Source organism: Nasonia vitripennis, assembly GCF_009193385.2.
Source record: "Nasonia vitripennis strain AsymCx chromosome 4 unlocalized genomic scaffold, Nvit_psr_1.1 chr4_random0003, whole genome shotgun sequence".
Classification (NCBI taxonomy): Eukaryota; Metazoa; Arthropoda; class Insecta; order Hymenoptera; family Pteromalidae; genus Nasonia; species Nasonia vitripennis.
In genome coordinates, this window is record NW_022279638.1 from 2,608,839 (window position 1) to 2,625,636 (window position 16,798).

General features: G+C 38.1%; 1 protein-coding gene across 15 annotated transcripts in view; it reads left to right on the plus strand.

Annotated features, from left to right (window-relative positions):
• The window catches only part of LOC100119218 (disks large 1 tumor suppressor protein), a 1,703,670-nt gene that overhangs the window by 1,628,665 nt on the left and 58,207 nt on the right, over nt 1-16,798 (plus strand). For 2 of the 15 annotated variants that reach the window (XR_004227337.1, XR_004227338.1), the window contains one exon: nt 2,984-3,052. The exons of the other annotated variants lie outside the window; for them this stretch is intronic. The gene's annotated coding sequence lies outside the window, so the exon portion shown is untranslated. The remainder of the gene's footprint in view (nt 1-2,983; nt 3,053-16,798) is intronic. 15 annotated transcript variants of the gene reach the window in all.

Sequence of the window (16,798 nt, forward strand, 5' to 3'; positions counted from 1 at the left end):
TAATTTGGTTGTAAAATAAGTTAACTAAAAAAGAAAGTTAGGAAAATGTATGTTTTTTCTAGAGTTTTATTATTTGGAGTGAATATTCGGAAAGTATGTGAAGTAGGGACACAGCTAGGACTGCCTGGCTTTGGTTTTTAATCTTGGAAGCACGTTAACCGCGCAAGAGAGGAAAAAGATAACACAAGTTTGTAAAAGAGGGAAAGGTGTGTTACCAGAACTTCTGATGTACTTAACCTAAAATGACCATTCTCGTGCACACGCTCACACACAAACCAACTTACGTACGTGCACATACACAGAAATTTTTGTAGGGTCTTAGCTTACCGATACGGCCTATCACATCCGCGCAAAAAGCAAAATAAAACCGCTACCAACTTCATTAATAGTATGCTTTCTTCAAGTAATACAATGATAAGGAAAATCGTTCTTCTTTGATAAAATTATTCAAAGCTTCTTCAGAAATATATTAAAAACTTAACACATGCTTGTAAATTTTAGAATGCATGAATCGATACACGATGCGACGACAACTACTAAACAATTTTAATATATATATATATATATATATATATATATATATATATATTAGTGGGGCTTCGCCCCCCTGCTCGCTTCGCTCGCCAACCCCACCATTTTAATTTCTGTGTGATTTTTATTTCGAAAATGTTATCTTCATGATCTGATGATTACGTTCTAGTTGGTTAAGAACGATCTCATTTTATTATATAAAATTTGTAGATCATAAAAAAGTAAAGAATTTAATGTTTGTGGAAATAGAGAAAATCAAAAGAAAAAAATTAAAAGTACTAAATTAACGTCGAACTTCTACTGCTAATGGCATTTGAAATATATAGTTTTATTTTCATTTTTTCGGAAATTGTTTTAAAATTAATTTTGATTCTTCTTATTTTTGGTTATATGTTACAATTATAAATAAATCTGGTCCGCCACTCTTTCTTATAATAACCATTGCGGCTTTGTCGTATATTTCTTTTTCTGTAAACCTAATAGTTTTTGAATTAAAAATATAAATAAACTTGATTTTTTCAATATTAAGTTATTTTTAATTTAAAAACTATTAGGTTTACAAAAAAATTATGGATACCTTTTTTATCCTTTTTACATGCAGAATCAGCCAGTATTTTTTGGGCGCCAGGTCCGTTTTGAACCCAGTTAATGTGTGTATATCGCACGGGCATGTTCTTATCTATCAGTTTGTTAAGTCACATAGACATAATACATACATAATATAAACGCGCATAAAATTGTTGCTTTACATTTTATATAATACATTGAACACGGCTGGCCGGTTATATTGCCAGCCCTAAAAACAGTGTATTTTAAAGCGTGAACGAAAATGTCAAATAAGTCTCCCTATAGTAACCTACACTGTAAAATAGTATATTGTGTACCAAGGGCATAAAGTGGGCTTTTTCAGGCCGAGTATGGATTTTGCAGTACAAGTCAAGGCGAGTTATCCCGATCCGTAGATGAGTACTGCAACTACACGAGGCCAAAAAGCCCGCTTAGCCCTTGGTGGACACCATATTTTTTGTAACGCATGTACTGATTTTCGCGTTTTTAGAAGATTTGCTAATGAATTGAGTAGCGGGCGCGATAGTATAATTCAATACAAGTGCGCAAAAGGTGTCGCTTCGCTCGGGCGACAAACCTCCCACTCGTGTAGAATCAACTTTTTGCACGTGTATCGAATGTTATTTTTTTATACAGGGGCGGAAAATGTGCTTGAACGCATGCGGAGCGTGCGTAAAAGTGCATTTATAGCACAGTGTGGCTAAAATCCGCTGTTAAGTCACACCTATCTGTGACTAAAGTAGTCCTTTTTTGCACCGTGTTTATCACTAACCTCACAGTGCGAATAAAGACTACGTTATACACGAATAGGCGAGACTTGCGGAATTTAGCAGTCTGTGCTATAAAATTTTATACGATACTCTTGACACAAATGGTTCAGTTTTACACAGCGCTTAGCGCCCTCGCTGCGCTCGGATGCTAACTGGGCCGTGTAAAAAAGAACCATTTAAGTCACACGTATCGTAATGTACTGTCTTATTTAATAATTTAAATAAGTATTTAATAAAATAATAATACAATACATTTATCTTTATATAAGGAAATAAAATATGATTTTATATGAAATTACATAATTTTCCATACTTATATTAATCCTTAGCGGAACGAAAATTTTGCACATAACAGTTTTCATCAGAAGATTTCAGACTAAAACAGAAAATAACTGAAATGTTCAGCAGAAGAATGTCGGTATTCAGACAAAGTCAACAGTTATTTACAGGTATTATTAGTTTTTTTTTTTAGTTTACTGCGGATAGTACCAGATTTCAAAAGTTTTCAGCAGTTACGTTAATTAGATTCTATTATCAAGTGGCGCGGTAGCACCACGAAGACAAGTTTGAGAAGCAGACAAAGCCGCGGTGCCCGCGCTACTATTTACTTCTATGTTGAGGCTCGCATTTTTCATTACAGAGAAATAAATGCATTTCTTTCTTGTCTCTTATATATTTTGACTTATATCATGTTTTATTATGCTCAACTATGATTTTCAACTAACATATTGATAAAAATTACCTCTTATATAATACAAGCGTGTGTTTTTCAAAAAATGCTCAAATCAACTAAAAAAAATGTTAGGACCGTGAAGTTGGCCGCACAGCTATACAGATCGATATTACTTTCTCATCGCTCACATGTAGTTTTTAGTGTCTAGGTGTTGAAATAATTCGAAGGCGGTGTCTAGGTGTACGGGGTGGCGAATGACGAGGTCTAGGTTGTGCGCTTCGTGTTTTTTTGTGCTCGGTGTAATTTAAGAGCGGTGTCTAGGTGTAGAAATCGTTCGAGAGTAGTGTATCAGAACAATCAGTGATTTCATGTTAGTGATAAAAATGTTACAAAAAAAAACTATGGTCAAAAGGTGCTAAAGATGCTTATATTTTATTTTTAGGAAAATAATGAGAATAGAACGTCATAAAAACGCCATGAGTACAATGAAACGGTCATGGCAAGTTACGTAGTAAGTATCTTGAGAGTTGTTCCTAAATAATCAGTATACAATTTAACTTTAAGTTAAGTAAGCCGTTTATTGACCAAAAAAAATTTTGTTGCTTAATTATGATTTTTTAAAAGTTAATTTTTTTGATGTTATTAAAGGCGTGTTTTTTAAAAAGTTAAGAAAAATGTGTAGAAATCTAAAGATAGCTGTTTTGATTGGGAACAAACTAGTGAACGTAGAAGACAGCAATGATAAAATATATAAAAGTAAATATGGAATTATATGTATTACATTTTAGTACAAAATATCAATGTTATGATTGTTATAATCTCCCAATTTACATTATATTATAAATGTAAATAAAAAAAATGTTTAATTAATTTTATTTTATTGTTAGATTTTGTTAATGTTATTAATACTGTCATCAAATAATTACAAATAGTTAAAAAACATTTTTTAATATTCAAAATATTTCTGTTTTATTCTATAATTTTAAAGTCGGTCCTATGTACTAGTAGCTATAACTACTTTTATAGAATGTTGGCTGTATTAAATATATTTATTTATACTCGACGGTAATTAATTCTTATGAAACGTTTATAAAGTCGTGCTTTTGATTGATTGGAGTTTATCCATTTAGCAATCTGATTGGAGCATTTCAAAAATGTTTCACAAGAATTAACGACCATCGAGTGTACATCTAATATTTAACAGTATATTCAATCACAATTAATTTGTAAATCATGAGCGAAGCGAGCATCTTTTGCTAGTAAGTATTTAAAACTCAAATTAAAAAATTCAATTATAATCATATTATTATTATATATATTTATAATCGTTCAATTATCAATAGGTAGTTTCAGAGTAGTGATGTTGAATATATTCGAATTTGAATAAACTACATCGCTCACTATTTTATTAGTCTTGAAAAGCACTAACCCGAATATGGCAACTGTTTTGTCTGTTTCGTTACCTATCAGTAGACTCACAAACTACACACGAATAAGCAAATAAGAAGAGATGGCACACATGCGTACGAGAAGAAAAGAGAGATAGAGAGACATAACCTCAAAATCGAAAAAATTTTAGTTTACTACCCGAATGGGAATTTGATGTACGAGCGTCATGTATGGGGCGAAAATTTCGTCGTTTTTCATGAAAAGGCCTACTTTACGAGATATCGACAATTCCTATATGCGGAACTTAGATCTCGTCATCCGCGAGCCTAAAGATTTTATAGACATCATCTATTTGTGTTTTAGAATCTCACTTTCTTCGGGCAAAATATTTCCTAGATATTAAGAGTGTTATCATGACATATTTTTCCTCAGACCATATCACCGATCAGATCGAAAAACAAGCCGCGCAAGCAGTCTATGCAAACCCACCGGCGACTGCGATGCAGCGTAACCGAGCGCATACAGCTGTTTCTGATGCGGATCGCGGAGATACGCCCACGCGCCCGATCTTGTCGTCTCGTTTACACGTGCACACGCGATACTTATGTCATATGTGTGTGTGTCTGTATGTAGAACGAAAAGACACAAAAGAACGATAACATAATCTATCCCTTGTATATATACTTAGAGCGCGCGCGTGTTTCAGTGTCGAAATTTGAGTGCGAAATTTCAGTGTCGATAGAGCGAAAGCATTAGCCCCTAATTATAATTTGACGCACGCGTAAGCATTTTTCTCTCTCTACTGCTTTAAAAGAGATAAAAAAGAAGGCAAAACGAGTGAGAAAGGGACTACGCGCTCACAAGTTCCTTTATCAGCGGGCAACATGTCGGCTCTCTCTCTCTCTCTCTTGCATGGCCATTACCGAAATAGCTACTAAAAGAGGAAAAGAAAGATTGGGCGGCGTTTAATAATATATAAATAATATCTTACCTTTAATTCAGAATGTCTTACAAAATGCTTTATGCAACAACACAACGGAATAATAACAACAACAGCAAAAATCAAACCAACAGCAGCAATCCCTTTATTAATTATTTTTCTCTCAGATATGAATTTTCTTATCTCACTTATTAATTTTACTACATTATTACTAAAAGATTTAGTTTCATTCAGCACAACTTCCGATTAATTTTTCTTGAAACGAAGCAATTTTATACGATGGACCGATTTGACGTTTAAAATCAAACTAAACAACATAAACACAAGTCAGCTTTTTATATCATCAGCATTGAACATTGCTACGTATAAAAATAGAACGTTTTTGTTTTGCACAACGATAATCATTCCTGCGATGCTTGATATTCTTAAAATTTGCAATAAGCAGAAACTGCAAGGACTATTGCGTATATGTTTAAGTACATTATGTAGATTTTACGTATTTCCGTTGTTGCTAGAGATTGTTTAACCTATATAACGTGTTTGTGAAATCTTTGTGCGAGTTTTTTAGCAGTGAAACAAATATTCTACGTTGATCAATTATTAATGAACTAATTCTAGCCTGAAAAAGCAAAAGTAGAAGGTACACAAAATCCTTTTCCATCTACTAGTAGATATTATCATCCAAATTTACCCAAGCTCGAGTCTGAGGTAAATTGCTCATGAAAGCCGAGGATGCATTCACAAGATTGGCAAAATTTATATTGCACGTTATTTGTGCTAAGAATGTCTTCAAGAACCTGAATGAGGACGAGCTAAAGAATTTTGTGAGAGGGGTGCTGCGTTTCTAAACTTCATGAATTCAGGGAAAAATTTGGGGGGTAAATTTTGGAGGGAAATCCGGGGAGAAAATCAGGGGGTAAAATCAGGGGGGGAAATTTCTGAACCGTCGGCGGCGGCAGCGAAACTTTTTTTATAATATAGAGAGATATATGATAGCATCTGAATAAACTATCATACGTTATACACTCTATATTATACACTTATACATATACAAAAATATTAATTTTTCAAATCAAGGATTGGTTGTAAAACTCATAGACACAGCATCAGTTGTACCTTCTACAGAATTAAAGAACTCGAGTACTCTTATCAATATCAAGGAATAGGGTTTGGTTAACCAATGAATTTGAAAAAGAATTGCTTACGAATATAATAAAAATGACATACTTACAAAGTACACAGATATTAGTTGATTATAAAGTGCTCACATATAGCATCACATAACCTAACCTCTACTTCTTTTTGCTTATACAGTACGTATAGATCTTACGTTACTATACGTTTTTTTGTAGAACACGCAGAGTCCTTCAGGTACACCTAATATCAAATTTAATCGCATCCGCGAACATATATGTGGCGTACGCAAAAAGCTTTGTAGCGATAGAAAACTTCACTTAAAATTTACGTTTTTTTCTCTCCTGCCGAATGCGAGGTAAATAATTCTTTTTCTTTTCAAGTCATTAGAAAGTGAAGAATTTTTCTCTACAAACTCCAGCAAAGAAAATAGAGTGAGGAGCTTTCAGTTTTGCAAATAGCCCAGATGAATGATAGAATTATTTTACGGTTTACTATTTAGTAAAATAAAGAATTGTTTTTTTTCGTTTTTCTTTCTTTCCCGTTTACTATAAGAGGTCCTGTTCCGAATCCTCGCAGAAGGCGAGAAAAGGCCAGAGGAAACAGTAGAAGGGGTCTCTACGTTTCCCAAGGACACCAAACGAACCTCAAACTTATCTTTAGAGCAGACAGGAGGTAATGAAGTTATGCCGCTGAGAGTAGATTCATCTTCCGACATATACTGTAGTCGTTCGTGGACTCAAGTCGGGATCGGTGGATTTCGACTACGCGCCCTTTGTGATTCAGAAGCCGCTCACACTGCAATTGGCCCTCTTGGCATACAAATAGCCTCAGCTTGTGGCTAATCAATAATTTCGTATAAAGGGGCGAAACTCGCAAATGGACAACTAGTGCCAATTTACGGTCATATAGAGTTGTCATTTGACCTCCTCGGGTAACACCGCTACTTAAAAGTCATGATTATGAGTCAGCTTAACTCAGAATGCATCCTTGGGATTGCTTTCATGCGAGCGTTAAAATGCAATACTTCTGCCTAGAAAAAACCGGCTCAAGTGCTAACGATGTTAGAGGCAGGGATAATACGAAGATCTAACGGTGACTGATCGAGCCCAGTAGTCATGGTGCAAAAATCTAACGGTACCTACAGATTCTGCATCGACTATCGAAAACTCAATGCTGTCTCTAAGGCGAGTGCGTACTCGTTTCCATACATGGATGCAATATTCAAAAGGTTGCAGCATGCTTGCTCTATTTCGACCATTGACCTCAGCTTAGCATATTATCAGATACCGATGAAGGAAGAAGATATGCACTTAACCGTTTTTACAGTGCCTGGACTAGGATGACCTATGGGGTAGTCGGTGGACCAGCAACCTTCCAACAGCTGGCTGATAAAGTCGTAGGGCCAGAGTTGGAACCATATGCCTTATCCTAACTGAATGATATTACTATCACACGGCACCCAAGAATCTAAAGCAGTTACGCCGATTCCTTGGGATGACTTCCTGGTACCGGAAACTTCTGGACAACTTTACGACTATCACCGACCCGTTGACATCACTAACGAAGAAAGCTGTCAAGTATCAATAGGGCGACTCGCAAAAGGCAGCGTTTGAGCAGATAAAAGCGCTGATCGCTTCTGCTCCAGTTCTGCATCGTCCGTCTTTTGATGACCTGTTCGTCATTTAAACTGATGCTAGTGACACAGGCATTGGGGCTGTGCTAACTCAGACCATCGATAATGATGATGAGAGAGTCGTATGTTTTGCAAGCCGCATCCTCTCGAAAATAGAGCGCAATTACTCTGATACACTTGCCTAGAACTTGCAGCTAGCTATTCTACGACCTTGGCCGGTCCACTACGTGCCTCAAAATAATACAAGGGAACAAAATCTTGTCTCCATTATTGCGAGGTCATCGTCCAAACAGTAGTCGCATTACACGCAGCTAGTCTTAGTCTTAGTCTTATTGGGCGGAGGTGAACTGCGGTGGCCCCTGCACGGAGACGTGCCGGTCGACCACTCAAGCGAAGCCCATTGTGCCGTGCCTTCTTTACCATTAGTAATTACTTTATAAATCATTGTTTATAGGTTCGGCAACTCAGCAAATTGATGCCAAGCTTTTTAACCTTAGCTCCTCTAACCCCAATATGGAAACCTCCCACACCCTCAGTCCTGTCCCTGCAAAAGCTGAGCATTCACACAGCAAGTGGGAGGTGGTCTCCCTTTCATACTCGCGCCACCTGTAGTTCCCGGAGTCCCTTAGTCTCAGGTTTCACAGGTGGTATCCTACCCGCCAATGTCCCGCCAGCCAGCCAACAACCAGTCTCAATCTATTCCTGCTTAGGCCCCTAATAGTCCGTAGCCACTCCTCAGGTGGGCTGCTGTCCATCAGAGCCCTAGTCTGCCTTTGCTCATTGGTATTGGTCCATTTGTCGCTCAGTTGCGAGTTGAGCCAGTCTTTAATTGCTCTATTAACCTCGCAGGTTAGGGCAGCGTTCTTGCTCAAATGCCGTCCGCGCCCCTACCCGCTAACCAGTCCGCCTTTTCGTTACTCACTACACTGGAGTCTCCTGGTACCCACACCAGTCTCAACGCGTTGTGTTTTACCACTGATTCCAGCGCCTGTCTGCACCTTAGTACCTCTTTTATTAAGAAGATACTGATACTGTCTAGCGCCATGAGAGCTGCCCTACTATCCGAGCAGAAGCTTACAGTTCTTTATCCTGTGCCTCTCTCCAACAGCTATTTAGCAGCTTCTGTAATGGCCTTGATTTCTGCCTGGAACGCCGTAGCATAGTGGTCGAGCAAGTACACAATTTCTTGTGTGTTTCCCTTTCCCCAGGCACCTGATCGAAAACGGCTTAGAGAAATAAATTCTTTCCGCCATTCTGTCACAACCTCTTTCTTCCATTAGCGGCATTACTTGTTCCAGAAGTGCCGCATTCTGGAAATACGAACAGTTCGTTGATTCCTCAATTCTGCAGAATGTCCTGCACGCATTTGCCCTTATTACCTTGCCCAGTGGAGGGAGTTCCAACAGTCTTTCCATAGCGAACGTAGGTGTCGTTTGCATGGATCCTGTGATTTCTCTCATAACCAATTTTTGCACCCTGTCTAGTGCCCCTGTGTGAGTTTTCAACTTACATTTGTGTCGCCATACCAGTGCCCCATGAGTGAGTCTTGTTTTGATGATTGCATCATATAGCCATCTCACTTTATCCGGTTCTAGGCCCCAGGTATTGCCAAAAGCCCTCCTGCAGGCCCAGAAAGTGCCTATGGCTTTCTCGCATTTATCTTTGATATGTTTTCCCCAGTTGAGTCTGGCGTCGAGCGTAACTCCCAGGTATTTGACCTCCTTTACCAATTTCAGGGGAACTTCATGGAGTTGGAGCCCTTCCATCAGCTTGGTTTTATACCTGTTCGTACACAGCATAACACTGACTTAGTTTACGGTTAACCACCAGTTTTACTTTATTACGCTATTTCTCCACTAGGCCCAGTGCAAACTGCATTAGATCTGCAAGCACGTCCTCGTCGTCGTTCCTAATCAGGATGACGATGTCGTCTGCATATGCCTGTGCGTTTATACCAGCCTGGTTCAGGATGCAGAGCAAGCTGTCCTCCACCAGGCATCATAGTGTCGGTGACAGCACCCCTCCTCGTGGGCATCTCTTCCTCGCCACTCCTTTGAAAGAGTACGCTCCCCAGGTAGCCACTATCGTCCTGGTCCTCAGCATAACGCTGATCCACCTAGCGACAGTTGCTGGTATTGCGTGCTCCTCCATACCTACTGAAATCGCCTCGCCGGTTGTGCAATTAAAAGCCCCTTCGATGTCTAGGAAAGCCACCAATACCAAATCCCTGTTTTTCATGTCCTTTTTCCTGTCTGGTAGGCATGCTGCTTGCTGTGCAGCGGCGCTTTCACAAGTGATGACTCCTCAATATATCTGTCAACCAGCCTTTCCAGGGTTTTGAGTAAAAATGAGGTCATGCTGATTGGCCTGAACTTCTTTGCGACCGCGTGATGTGTCTTACCTGGTTTTGGCAAGAGAACCACCCTCGCCTGCCCCCATTCTTCCGGCACATAACCAAGTGCCAGACAGGCTTGGTACAATTTCTCCAAGGCTAAGACTAATATGTCCATGCACTGCTGCAGGAGAGCCGGGAAAATGCCGTCCGGACCTGCCGCCTTGTAGGGCTCGAACGTCCCTATAGCTCACCTTATTTTTGCCTTGTCTGCTGTTACCTGTCTCGCCAGTCTCTAGTCCTCTCCGTGGGCCATCAGCTGAACAGCCTCGGATCTCGTTCCTTTCCTGAAGTCTGGAAAGTGGGTTTCCATTAGGCCCTCTAGGGCCTCCTGTCCATTCTTTGCCCAATCCCCTGTTGCTGATCAAGTCTGTCAAATGCTTTTTCGGGTTTTGCAGGACACTGCACAGCCTGGCCGTGCCTGATAACGTGCTTCGGCTTTTAACCCTCCAGCCCGGCCTTTTCGATCTCCTTCTTATATTCCTTTTGCTCCGCTCTATACGCCCGTTTGTCTTGGTCACTCTTCGTGTGCTTGGACCGGTTGTATAGCCGCCTAACTTTCTTTCTGCGTTTCTCCAGTGACTTATTCCACTAGGGAGCGCCCTTCAATGGCCTCTTTAACCTAAGTTTACAATTGTTCTTGTAAGAACTTATTATTATGTCCCTTAGAATCCTACTGCAGTGATCGATGTCTTCCGCCGTCCTGTATGTGACAGGGAAGCATCTGATCTTGGCCTTAAGTTCTTCTCTGTAACCTACACAGTTTGATTTCTTAGGGTTCCTTATAAGCTGGTCGAGCATACTTTGTCCGCTGAGTCTGAACAAGATGTGTTGGTGATCCAACATAGAGACTTCTTCCGACACTCTCCAGTCGATAAACTCGAACCACACGTTCCTGAAGGCCAGGCTGATCAATACATTTTTAGACTTTTTAAAGTCAGAACTGACTCTTGCTGATTTATTGTACGTGATTGATTCGACAGTTCAACCATCGTACGTGACTGATCAAACTAAGCTGGAAAAAGATAAAGTTCGAGTTTGAGACATCATCATAAATAGAATTGATATATCTTATTATGAGAAGGTATCGGATATCCGGAATCCTATTGAAATGCTTGATGAAATTAAACGTATTAAAGAGAACGAATTAAACGTGACTACTAGAAGTATTAGAAAAGTATTACACAGTATTCGATACAATCCACATAAAGAGAGAGCATCAGCTTTCTGGGATAGGTTTGATAGATTAGTTCGATTATACAATAAGCTGCCCGACACACCACCCTTATCCGATGACGAGATCATAAATGATGAATAAAGTGAAGTGTTCAATAAACTGTGTTCAAGTTGATTCCCGAGTCACGCTAGGGTTAAGTCAAGCTCAACAAAAATATATTAAAAATCGTTATTAAAAACGTCATTGAAAATTAAAGTCATGAATGGACTAAACAACTATCTACCACAAAATTGTTTCGATATTAATTTGGATTACTTTTGACTAGAAGATAACCATTTTAAAGCTAACCCTACTGAAAAAAGGCAGATGACAATCAGCCGATTATTAGATGACTATCAGCTGATAATCTCCTGATAATCATAACGAAACGTCAGATGATTATCAGGTGATATCAGCTTAATATTTTTAATAAAGCTGGTAGTTATGAATATGCGCTTGTGTAAGATAAAATGTAAATGATAATCAGCTAATTATCAGGTGATAATCATAAAACAATTTGTAACAATTTGTAAAGGACCTAATTACGTGTTACCATCCGGATAGTAACACCAAAACTCTAGCTGTAAGCTCAATAATTTTAAAACAGTGGTGTTTCGGAGCTGCTTGGTGCCCATAAACTGTCGTGATTCTGTTTATTGTGCGTGATTGTGCATGATTGTGCATTTATCAACGAACCTTTGCGCTATCGCTGATGTACCACTCAAGAAAATCAATGTGTCTAATACTTAGGTGCCGAACACCTATCAAGACTCAACGCAAGTACTCGCGTGGATTAAAAATATGACGTGTGAATCCAGAGAGTAAACAACATCGTGCTATACATCAGCGAACATCTTGTGACCCTTGGTTCATATCGATGGATTGAAAACTGGGCACCAGCCCATCGCTTCAGGACATGCAGGAATGCTACAAAAGAGTCAAGCAAGATCGACACCGTGATTCACAGAAAATCTATCAGCTTGTCTCCAACTCCGTTACAAATCCAAGCCTACTGCTGCCCGCCAGCATCATCAAGACCCTCACGCCCCAGATGATCTAGGTTGCTCAATAGCAACAGCAGCAGGTCCTCAAAGACAAGATACGCAAGATAATAAGGCTCTCGAGAAGTCGTAGTAATTCTGAACTTTAATTAAGCGCGTTAAACAAGTATGAAATCGGTTTAAAAAACACCTTTTACAAGGTAAAATGTTAGCAACTATAAGTAGAGCACCACCTAGACCTCGTCATCGGCCACCGCGCACCCCTAGACGCCGTCCGTGTATGATTTATTTACCTAGACACAAAAAACTACATGTGAGCGAGCATGCAGAAAACCGATGAGAAAGCAATATCCATCTGTATATAGCTGTACGGCCAACTTGTTACGGTCCTAACACTTGTTGCGACTAACTTAACGGTCCTAACATTTTTTGATTTGATTTGAGCATTTTGTGAATAACACACTCGTGTGTTATATCAAAGGTAGCTGTTTTTATCAATATTTTTGTTGAAAATTATAGTTTGGCATAATAAAACATGATACAAGTCAAAATATATCAAAGACAACAAAGAAACGCATTTATTTCTTTGTAATGAAAAATGCGAACCCCAACATAGAAGTAAATAGTAGCGCGGGCACCGCGGCTTTGTCTGCTTCTCAAACTCGCCTTCGTGGCACTGCCGCGCCACTTGATACGTGTGACCTAAGTAGCCGATTATTGCACGGCGTGTATTAGCGTTCGAGCGTAGCGCGGGTGATAAAACGCCGTGTACTGATGGGCTGCTTCACGAGTGTCGTATACAATTTTACAGCACAGCTGCTTATATCCGCCAAGTCACGCCTATCCGTGATCTAAGCAGTCAATTATTGTATCGTGAGATTAGCGCACGAGCGTAGCAAGTACTTAAACGTGTGACTTAAACGCGGATTTAAGCCACACTGTGCTATACAAAATGTTTTTTTATAATACGTACATGGTAAATTTTTTCTTCAGACGATTTGTAGATAATTACTTAATTTTTTTGAGACGTTTAAAAGTTTTTAAAAATTTTCTACTAGCAGCAGATGCCTCGCTCGCTGACGCTCGCACGGTTGTAGATCGCTGACGATCGTGTATATATATATATATATATATATATATATATATAATAAACTTATTTTAAATTCAATACCTTACCTTATATGTTAAAAATTTTACTTTAATATACATATATATATATATTCTATAAGCAAACATGTATTTAAATAATTTATCTCTAAGCATTGAATTTTTAGTCAATGATGTAGTTTAAGGAACAATTTTCTCCTAAACCCTGGTAGAAATTCGAAAATTTTAAATGGGCTGTAAACTATGAAATGGCTATGAGAAATAGCCTAGTCATAGCTTGTGATGAAACGCTTTTTCTCCCATTTCTTGAGCATTTGTTGGAATGAACATAACCTTAAATCTTTCGTATTGATATTATTCCTTGTGTCGTACACTAATTTCAAAGAGGCTTACGGATTTTAATCGATTTCCAAACGGTTTACACAATTAACAGTCAATTAGAGTTATACAAGCACGTTATACATACGAAGATATTCGTGATTTTCTTATTTTTTCACTTTTTTGACCCGACTTATTTTGCGTAGTACTTTCGTAGCCATCAACTAGCTATCACCTGTGCTTTGCTTTAGACAATGAAATCTATTTTTACAAGCTTGAAAATTCCTTGTAATACGGTATGACTCTATTCTTACTCCAATAAATGCGTAAAAAATGTCCGAAAAAGCGTTTCATCGCTGGTCGAAAAATGGACCTATTTTTCGACCATCTCTAGTAATACGTGGTATGTTGTAGCTTTAAACTTATATCGATTTCTACCAGGGAAGTGACTTTCTTTATTTTTATGTTTGCTATCTCTGTGATTTTTTTAGGAATGCTCCAAACAATTCATAAGCTTTTCCACAGGCTTTAAATACGAATTATAATCATTTTAGCACGAATTTATGGATATCTTCATTTTTAGCCAAAGATACAGGGTCTCTGCCATTCTGGGACCCATACAGGAACTTTTACAGTATAAAAAGGTATCTCTATTAATTTGTTGGTGGTCGTATTCCAGATCAAACTTTTACTTACATCAATATTAAGGTTTAAATTGCTTATAAGATGGGTATAACGTATATATATCTTTAAGGGTATTTTTATTAAAAAGGTGAGAAAATTTTACAAAAAAAAAAATATGTTCATGTCTATAGTGAAAAATGCTTCCCTGAAGAGCCATGAATTAATTAATTTGTCCTAAAAACCCAAAAATTGCTAAAATTGACATCTTTGGCATCCTACAATTCTGGTAAAAAGAAATTTAGATGTTCGAAAAAAATTTAGGTGAATTGAAAACTGTTTTTAAAACATATTTATCGTGGGTTTAAAAATAAAAAATTTTTTGATCTTTGATTTGACAGAGAACCACCCACACACACACACACACACATATATATATATATATATATATATATATATATATATATATATATATATAGATATATATATATATTGTAACAGGGTTTTTGGGAACTAATTTGCACAAAAGTAAAGCGACGAGGAGGATTCGACCCCAGTCGTCCCCGAGATCTCAAGGCGCGTGCTCTAACCACTGAGCCAACGACTCACTACCCTGCACTCGCGCCGACTAGCTCTTACGGGCGCTATCCCTGCGTAAAGTGATTGACTTAAATAGATAATGTGGAATTTTGAATAATTTCGTTGCCAGAGAATCAAACGTATACAGAGTGAGAAATGAACTAGTCTCTGCAGCAGAACTGCAAAAGTACTTTATAGTCTTTGACGCAAAAGTTTAAAATATATATAGTCTTTGAGTGCTTGCATTACTTTCCCGTACGCATTTATTTAGCATTTCCAATTTATGTGAATGCAAGGTAATGCATATAAGGGCGAATAGCTTATTAGGCTTATTAAGCTTAAAATTTTTGTGTTATACGATTATTTCTGACAGACTACAATCAATCGGATTACAAACAGGTAAATACAAAACTTTTTCGTTGTGTATTTACCTGTTTGTAATAGTGCGTGTATAGTGTCATTGCGATAATGCGTGTATGTGACGTGAGAAAAAGACTGCGCGTCCATACTGGAGGTCCATAATGACGTCAAGTCTCACCCTGTTACATGGCCATGTAATTTTTGCCTTTCAAATCATTATTTTTCAAAATTTCTCACCCGCGATATACGTAGAGCTGCCGCACATCAGCGCGAGCGAAGCCGTCGGTCAGAGCTTTCTTCTTCCGCTCCTCCTTCGCCGCAGCAGGGTAATCAAAGTGGTACTCCAAATGCCTCGCGAGCACCAGATGATGATCTACGTGAAACTGCTACACTGCAGCGCGAGCGAGACCATCAAGCACAGGTCACTACTCTCTCTCCTCCTCCACTGCAGCAGGGCAATCTACGTGGGGCTTAATGTGACTTACCTGCTGCAGAGCCTGCTCCTCAGAAGAAGCGCCGTTTAGAATTAAGAAGCAAACGAAGGCTCGACGATAGAACTTTTCGAAAAAATAAGGGAAATGCGGCAGGAAATTCGTAGGTGATTTTTTTCTTCGCATTATTAATTAAAGAGTCAATTTTTCGTGATCGTAGATATTTTTCGTGTTTTCGGTTATGAAATTACAAATGCGCGTGTATATGCTTACCGGCAGTGACTTATTTAAATAAGTTATTTATCTAAAGAAAGTGCCGGCAAATAAAGTTTTAAATAATCAACGCCACCCGGCACTTGCAAGAAAGCGCGAATACTCAGGATTTCGGCACTATAGTCCCATAAAACTTTTTTTTCTCACTATTATTTGCGGGCTTAACTAGATAGAGGTCTTCTATTTATGTTTAGAAAATAATTTACCCCATAAAAGTGCCGGCACAAAAGTTATGAATAAACGTAGTCGCCCTTTAACTGCAAAAAAGCACGTATACTCAAGATTCCGTCACCTTATTACCATAAAACTTTTTTTACTACTATAATCAGCTAGTGAAACTTAATAAGGGTCTTCTTTTTATGTTAAGACAGTCATTTGCCGTGACTAGTTGTTGATCTAAACGTAATAAATAAACGAAGCTACCCCTTATTTGCTAAAAAGCGCGAATACTCAGGATTTCAGCACTATAGTCCCATAAAACTTTTTTTTGCAACTACAATTTGCTAGCTAAACTAGATAAAGGTCTTCTATTTATGTTTAAAAAATCATTTACTTAATAAATGTGCCTGCGCAAATGTTATAAATAAATGTAGCCGACTTCTAATTTGCAAAAAGCGCGATTATTTGTGATTTTGCCACCTACCACAAAACTTTTTTTTTTCTACTATAATTGGCTAGCTGAACTAGATAAAGATCCTCTATTTATATTAAGTAAGTTATTTACCTAATGGAAGTGCCGGCAAATGAAGTTATAAATAAACAACGCTGCCCCTTACTTGCAAAAAAGCGCAAGTACTCGGAATTTCGGCACTTAATTCACATAAAACTTTTTTTCTTACTATAATTGGCTAGCTAAACTA